Here is an 8,834-nt window from a genome sequence, read left to right on the forward strand (position 1 = left end):
CTCGCCACGGGCCCACCCATCCCCTCACAGTCATGAATTAAAACACTCCAAACTATGACAAAGTATAATCTAAACTGAGGACAACCCTTCATACTTACCCAGTTTTAAAACACAATAGTTAAAAGAATTAACACGCATCCTGGCTATTTCTCAGGCAACTTTGCTAAATAGCTTTTATTAACTCATGAATACATTTACAATTCACATTGCCATCTCCCAAACAGAATGAAAAGGACTTCAGTTACCAGCATTACTATTCCTCTTGGTCACACTCTTGTTTCTTCCTTTATACGCTCACACACACACATTTCTTAAGTCTGCTCCAAGTGGGGCCCAATACCCTATACAATCCCCAAGCCCATTATGCAACTTCAGGTAAAATAAAATAATCAGGTACCAAGTCACAAATTAAGCCTGAAATAAAGTTGGATTTAGAAGACTGACAGTTAAGTAAACATCATCTCTTGTAGAAGGTCTTATCTTGGACTTGTTAGATCACAAGTCTTTCTGGCTTACAAAACAATTACTAAAAAAAATTAAGCATATTACTGTAATATATACACTCCAGCAACATGTGCTGTAAAATAATACTGTTTTAATTCTTTATAAAAATAAAATCTATTACCAACAGGAATGGAACAAATTCTTAAATCACCAATTAAAATATGTAGTTTTATAATCCACTGCTGCATAAAAAATGAAAAGTAGAATGCTAACTGAAAATGTATTCATGTATGTAGTGGCAGAAATCGATTAGGCTACCATCTATCTGCTACACCTGTTTTTCTTACTGAAAAGAGGTCATCCTTACAGCTTTAGCTCTGCCCATTAGGAATCAAACATTTACTAAATAAAATACTAAGTTTCCCCCTACACTTGCCTCAAATCACCTTAATAATTAACAGCCTATCTTAAGTAATTCTCTTTAGATTTTCCCTATTCTTCACTTTTCCCAACTTCTCACCTAAAACATACATTAAGTCTTACTTAAAGTACTAGTTATCATAAAGTTGGATGGGAGAGATAAACACAAAGACCAGATGCAAATAGTTTAGTTCTTGATGAGGAGTCCCAGTTCACAGCGCCTGGCAAAGGCCAGCAGTTGTTACTAAATGATAGACATCAGTCTAACAAAGAGGTCGTTCTAAGCTGGTGGAGTCCATGGGAACCCTCGTATACACACTCTACATCTCTCTAGATGCAAAAACTTGCCCTTGCTTAATTAGCACACAAGCTATTATGTAGTATGACTCATGTTTACGACTTCAAATACTTACTGAGCAACTACTATACTCCAGGTTTGACTAAGGCTCAGATTCTGATAAAACAACTTACATATAAAAAAATTTACCTTTTGGAGTCTCTTCATCATTAAGGTGGTAATAATGGAAAACTAGGCAATAGACATTGGATAACTTGCCTGATATTACAAAGCTACTTTGGTGACATACTGAACACCTATAACGTCCAAGGTCATGTTACCACTTTATCTTCAGACTCTCCAATTTAGGGATCACTCCCATTTTACAGCGAGGAAATGAAGATCCAGAAAGGTTAAGATCCCTAGGAGGTAGGTGCCAGGAACCAAAACCAGGTCGATCTGTCTCTAGCTCTTTCTAGTTTCCCAGTGTCAGTTCTTTTGTTTATTCCGACAATACACAACCAGTATCTTCATTGAGGATCTTACATTCTTCTATTCATTTAGAAAACAAAAATCAGAGCACTTACTGAAGCAGAAGCTTTCATAACCAAAACAATCATATCCAAAAATAATAGGTAAAAAAATGAATTAAAGCTAAAGTAGGAAATCGAAATATCATACATACGTACCTTAAACATTTTATTTAAGTTTAACACATAAATGTACATTCATTTGCCAATCTTAATATGGGGTGAAAGCACTTGGAGAATGGGATCGATGATGAGGAGCTCCTTGCTGATTGAAGTTCCTTCTGCTTGATCTAAACCACACCTATAAATGCATCATCTACAATTTTCCATTTTCAGTTTCATTAAAGTGGAAAGCTTTAAAAAATCCTTGTAAAGCAGTCTACATACAGAATCCTTTGGGACTAATGCTCTTCTTCCTCCCAAACTTTTAGATATTGCAGCCATCTAATTCTATAGCCATTATTTTAGTAACTCACCTTTATCAAGTCTTTCCAAAGAATCCAACTTGGTTTTCAGGGAAAAAAAGTTTTGCACTCATTTCATCAGTTTACATGATATTTAAATTATTATTATTATTATTATTATAAAAACAAGATTACCTGCCATGAAATAGTCTTGGAAACCAGGACAACTTCTGGTAAGCATACACCCCCGCCCAATGCAAGCCAAGTGCACGGACTTGAAAACAACTTACTAACACAAGAGGTCAGCACGCTATCACCCATAACGTTTCAGAGATGAAAGCAGAAATCCTCATAAGGTAGCTAAGTGAACATGGACATGTGCAATGCAGAGCAGAGGACAGAAATCAAACAGGCCCTCAAGAATTTGTAATCTAGCAAAGGAGATGAACATTCACCAATTAACTACAATACGAAAGTGATCCATGACACAGGAAAACACCATGCAAAACCAAAGGAAAGGTTATAGGTTACAGTCTGTACTCCTAACAGTGTAGGTACTCAATATTTTTTTTAATGTACTAAATGAGATAAAATGGACTTTAGGCAAGTTTTCACGTAGACCATGGGTAATATGGAGAGGAAGGGCATTCCAAGAAAAGCAGTATAACACAGGCACCAAAGAAAATGAAAGGCAATGGTATTTATGGGGATCTGCAACAGGTTGCTTACTCGATATATGGAAAGGAGAACGAAAGAAATTGAGAGATGAAGTTAAAAAAAATTGGGGTCCCATCAGAGGTGGCCTTAGATGCCAGACTTCACTCTGAATGGCTTTGTGAAAACGAGAGGTGTGCTGAAATGTGGCAACAGTGTTGACAGGATCAACTATTACAGAAAGGTAATAAAGTAATCAGAAAGTCACCACTATACAATGGTTTGTATTATTTCCTTGCTAAAAATGAATCTCAGTTGAAATCTCCATTTAATGGTCTTAAAGTATCTCAAGAACAGCTATTTCTGCATTCCAAGAAGCAGCTTCACTACAGGCATTAACTATCCTCCCCTTGGCAGAGCGTTAGACCAGCTAAGAAACTGTAAGAATCAAGCTAGAAATATTAGTGGTTCAACCAGAGCAGAGAAGACTACATGGGATTGGGATAACAGGAATATAAGGAGTGGAATTTGTTCAGCCACAGGTGACAGAAGACAGAGAAGTCATAAACAGAGTAAAGTTAGACAAGTTTTAGGGTAGGCAACTCAAGTTTGAACCATACTGAGTTTGCAGTGCCAAGGGAATATCCAGGAGGCTATAACCAGCACACAGGAGAGAACAAAATGCCAGAGTTCTTAGCTTGTTACCAAAAAACAAAAACAAAAACAAAAAACACAAAAAAAGGCAAATCATCCACATGAAGGTGAAAGGTATAATAATACAAGGAAGGAAAGGAAGGAATCAAAGCAGAAATGTCAGAAAACAGCACCATAAGAAGCTTACAGAAATACTGAACCTACGAAATTATGTGTCTGTATATTCTAAATCAAGGGTCAAATTTCTTCTGTAACGGACAAGAGAACAAATATAAACAAATGAACAGAGTTATGTTCCAATACACCTACATTTATGGACTCTGAAACTTGAATCTCATAGAGTTTTCATGTCATAAATTATCCTTTTGATTTTTTCCTCCTACTACTTAAAAATGTAAAATCCTTTCTTAGCTCAAAAGCCATAAAGTACAGGTGGCAGGTTTAAATTGGCCTGTGAGCCACCATTTGCCAACTCCTGCTGTAACACAACAACAAAGATGAGAAATGGATTAACTGTCCTTTTCCAAACTTGAGGGCAGTTTTTCCTTTAAATATATTAATAACTTACCAGGTGTTCATTAAACTTGAATGATTTCCTTAAATTTGACTAATTCCTTAAATTTGATTCCGCTAAGAGGTAACTACATGTGTTGACAATAATCCCTGTTGGTTAAGAATACTGCCTTCCACTAAAAAGAGGTATTCTTTATCTTTAACAGAAAAATTACACTTGTACTACAAATACAGCAAAAGCACTGGACGAAAATTATTACCTTAGAGTTTGTCCCTCACTGCTTTCAAGCTCTTAGTTTTCTTTAAAGTGATTTTGTAATCTAAAGGTGAGAAGATTCAATAGCAGTCTGCATATAAATTCCTAGATTTAAAAAAAAAAAACCTATGAACATCAGTAATGAATGTATGAGTCATGAATAACAATTAAGGGGAAAAAATCAGTGTAGAATGTCAACTTCTGACAAGCAGTCTTAATAAATACAAACCATGTCTGGTGAGGAAGGACTCCTTACCCCCAAGCCACTCCTTGTACCTTAGCTGTAGCTCAGGGGCAGGAACAGGACTCCTTCTTCAATCACTTGCTGCGGCAATGAGCTGTAACCCAAGAAAACTGTAATACCAAATGAGAGTATAACATTGCCCACAAGGCTCAAGTCTTTCATTACTGAGTAACTATTTTAAGTTGTCTGGTTTCAAGCAGACAAAACACAAAGGGTGATTATTAAAGATACAAGCTAAAGCTGTTCAAGGAGGGCCCATGAGAAGAAAAACACTAACTTAGCCATCTGACAGCTAGAACAAAGAGATTTCCTTTTGGACTTTACTCTGCTACCATCTGAGAGCAAAAATGTCACTATTTCCTTGTTATCAAATGTTGCCAACAAGCGAAGCTACAATGACCTAGGTTTGGCTAGTCCCATACTTGAGTTTATCTACATCTCCAAAAGTTATCTAAACTGTAAACATTTTGTAGGCATTATTTTCAGAAGATCCTACCTTGGATACAACTCTAGAACAAATACAAAACTTCTGCCAGTTCTTCCTAATCAAAAAGGCTTGAGTAAAGAAAAATACAAGACTCCTCACTGCACAGTCAGAAAACCTACGGCTTTCTACATTTCAAGAACTGGAATATCACTACACTTCTATTTCTAAACTTACAAAACCCAGGTTATAAATTAAACTCAGATTACAACATAAAATTCTTTACCTACAAAGAACTATTTCAATGAATGATTTTGAAATTTAAAACATACTGTTTTTCAATGAAATTTAAAATAAGGAATATTAAACATAAAGTAACTGGTGAACTCTTTTAATGAAAAAGAACTCAAGATTTCCAAAGTACCTATCAGCTCTCTTATTCCTCTTAGGAAAATGTAATATACAAGAAAATATATAAATGCTATTTTATCAACACATATGTTTTCATTTAGCAATTAAGCTAGTTATTACTTAAACCATTAATCTTTAATTCCTCATGTAAAAATTCCTGAGTAGCAACTGAGAAACTTCAGGAAAAAAATATTTGCCCAGAGCTTTCACAACTCTAAATATGCCAACTCTGGGCAAACATACTAAGACATGGTAATTAAAATGTTCCTAAACTTAAAAAGTTCCTAAACTAAGTAACCACAGAATATAAATGTTCTGCATAGATCTTTTTTTCACCTCAAAATTCCTCTTCCTGAACCCATCCTAAGAGTAAAAATTTTATACAGTTTACACAGCTTTTCCTAGGCTTCTCTACACAGTATGTGGCTTTATCATTCGTGTACTGGCAGTTCTGTCTTCTAACTGAAATTAAGTACCAATCTTTAAAATCTAATTTCAAGGTGAAATGAAGGGACATCAGCCACTTCCTCAGACTCTCCAGAGAAGGGTCCTCAGAAATCAGTGTCAGACCTTAACCACCAATGCATGACCCCTCTTCTCTCTACTTGAATGTTCCCACTGCAAGGGGACAAGGTGGAGGTAAACAGAGAACTCTCCTCACAGGCACTTTGTTTCTTTTTCAGTTGTTAAAAAACTCCTCTGATATTATCTGACATAGGTGTAACACGACTCAAATCTTTTTATTCTGGAGACCCTTCCATAAATATGGTCTAAGACTGGTCTAAGCAACAACCTTTTCAAATGGCTTTAGTCATCACCTCTGAAGGCCTAGTTTCACAACATCCATTACTTTACCATGTCCAATTTCAGAATTTAGCCACACTTTTACCTACTTTTCATACTAAATTAAAAGTTGAGGAGAAACAAAAATGAGACAACTTTTTGAAATATACACACTAAAACAAAATTGCAGCTAAATGGCACCTGCAAATAAATTTCTTCTTGGGAGGACTGGTAACTACATTCAGAAATGCATAAACTTGGAAATGCGACAAAAGCAGACTCATTTAACTCCCAGTTGCAAACTGAGAAAAACATAGCACTGGAAATTCAAGTGACTAATCAACACAAAATTGTACAGTTCAAGGACTCACTCTGTATACTACACCCTGAAACCTTTCAACAGGAACCCCCACAGGTGACTGTGCTACACAGCACAAGGGGTCTCCATATAAGACATGCTGATAGCCTCAATACAGTTTCTGCATCTTCAATTTAAAAATTCTTGCATGCTCCTTTTTAAGGAGCCCAGCTAGGGGTCAAAGGAAATAAAATAGGGAGAAGGGAGTAACACACTCCAAAGAGACCAGGAATGCTCTTCAGGCTTCTAGAGCACTATGAAAAAGAAGCACAAAGGAAGACACCTCTGGGAATCCAAACCAAAAATGCTGGAAAAACTCCCATCAGTTTCAACTTCCATGTCTGCTCTAAGAATTGTCAACATAAGCCCATTTCCTCAATTCCAAGACACATCAGTGATTGGTTGGGGGTTAAACCATCCCTTTAAAGGGGTGTACACTTTATGATCTAAAAATATGAAAAACATGCCACTCAGAATTGAGGCGTCACTACACGCCTCCTGCAGACGAAACAAACTGCTACAGACTAAAACTGGGGTTCCCCAAGCCTGCCAAAGGTGTAGGAGCTCACAAGTGGGATTCTGCAATCACATAAACCTAATGTGAACTTTTTCATTCATTTTTCCCCCAAGTATTGATCCTATTTTAGAATCCAATTTTCCTAAGGTGAAAGCAAAATTGTTCAAAACCAGAAAGTCTGTTTGTTAGACAGTTACAACCTACTCCAAAACTAGTTTTATGAACAAAAAAATAAAAGAGAGGTAAGTTTTTGCTGTTGTTTAATCTGACTTTATTCAGGTCAAGAACTCTTCCACACAACTTCACCATTGTTACAATGTCTTATCTGTACCCAAGGAGGCCTCCTTCTCCAAGGAGGAGTTCACCTTGATTATCTGCTAATGGGTTGCCCCCTCCCCGCAGGGATTCCAAGGAAAGCATTGAATTATCATTTTCACCAAACTGCACTATGTGTGTCTTACCTGAACTAAAGTAAAAAATGTTTGCGCCACATACAGAGGCATACAAAAAAACAGGATACAAAGAAATACAAGTTAACATGATAAAGCAAATACACTTAAACTAATCTGCCTAGAGCCCTGTTAACTAACCAATGTACTTGGCAGCTAGGCTAAAAACAAAGAGTGTGAACTTTTCATTTCAAAGGTTTATGGAATAAACAAATATTATGCCTATACTCTGACTAATGCTACCCGTTTCATCCCTAAAACAAGGTAAAATAAATCTCAATAACCACATTTCCCAGGCTCTATGGTATTGCCTAAAAAGCACAGGTTAAAGGGAGGGCTTAACCAATTTCTACAGAATTAAAAATGTTTCCTTTTTAATAACGTGCTTCTGGTTTTTCCTTGTTCCTATTCTCCTTAAGCAGTAATATCTCAGAGTGGAGGGAGAAGAGCCAGAAAGGGGGAATACTCCAGAGGCTAAACAATACAATCTTATCTTCTCCCAAATTCTGGGAGAACAAGCTTGGGGACACAATGGCACGCCTGACCAGCCTCTCTAGAGCTTATCAAGAGACACCAGTGTCCTCTCCCACTTTGTAGTGTGTGGTGACTCTAGCCCTTTCCTAACGCTCCGTGATCGCCAGTTTTTCTGTAGAGGCAGGTCCGTGATCCCAGGCTTAAATTTAAGTTCAACCAAACTTCATTGAATAGCTACTCCTCCAAATTGACCCAAACCGTGATTCTAGCGCCGTAGAAAGTTCTGCTTTGCAAAGTTCAGACATAGTGGAGTTATTTTTTTTTTTATCATACCTGGGCGGGGGAGGGAGAGGAGGGGAAGCACACACCACACTCTACGTTACCGAATTCACGGGAAGAATGGGGATTTCGGCGAAGGCTTGTGGAGTACCTGACCCAGAACAGAGGACGAAGAGCTGCCTCCGGGCCGCGGGGCCCTGTCCTCGGCCACACCATCACTTGCAACGAACGGGCTGCAGGTTCGCTTAGCATCCCTCCAAACCTGAAATCCCCTACCTCAAGATCAATCAAAAGCGGGGGAGAGAAAAGTTTCTTCCGGAAGGCGCAAAAAAGGCCACAACTTGGATGAATGAAACTGGGCTAAGGGCACCCGGAGCAGGATTGTCGCTGAAGTCAGAAAAAGAGAAGTCAAAGATTTTTTTTTAACGTGAGATCGGTTATAAACGCCCGTGGTCCAGAAAACTGCACAAACACGCTGTGGAGAACGTTTTATTGAGCGCGGACGGCTCCGGGGCGGCCGGCGGGCGCTAGTGTGGAGGCGGAGCGGGCGGCGGCGGCGGCGGCGGCGGGGCCGGCGACGAAGCAGCTTCGCTACGGCAGGCGCGGGGCCGGGCGCTCGCGCGTGTCCTCCCGCGGACCTTCCAGAGACTCCCGCGGCCGCCCCGCCCCCCCGCCCGCCCCGCCGGCCGGCCGCGTGCGAGGCACACCCTCCCGCGGCCGCGCTCCCGCGCGGGCACACCCCC

General features: G+C 39.0%; 1 protein-coding gene across 1 annotated transcript in view; it reads right to left on the reverse strand.

Annotated features, from left to right (window-relative positions):
• MRPS6 (mitochondrial ribosomal protein S6) overlaps positions 1-8,834 on the reverse strand; it is a 66,030-nt gene that overhangs the window by 56,458 nt on the left and 738 nt on the right. The window lies entirely within an intron of this gene.

Source organism: Neomonachus schauinslandi, chromosome 1 (assembly GCF_002201575.2).
Source record: "Neomonachus schauinslandi chromosome 1, ASM220157v2, whole genome shotgun sequence".
NCBI classification, from domain to species: domain Eukaryota; kingdom Metazoa; phylum Chordata; class Mammalia; order Carnivora; family Phocidae; genus Neomonachus; species Neomonachus schauinslandi.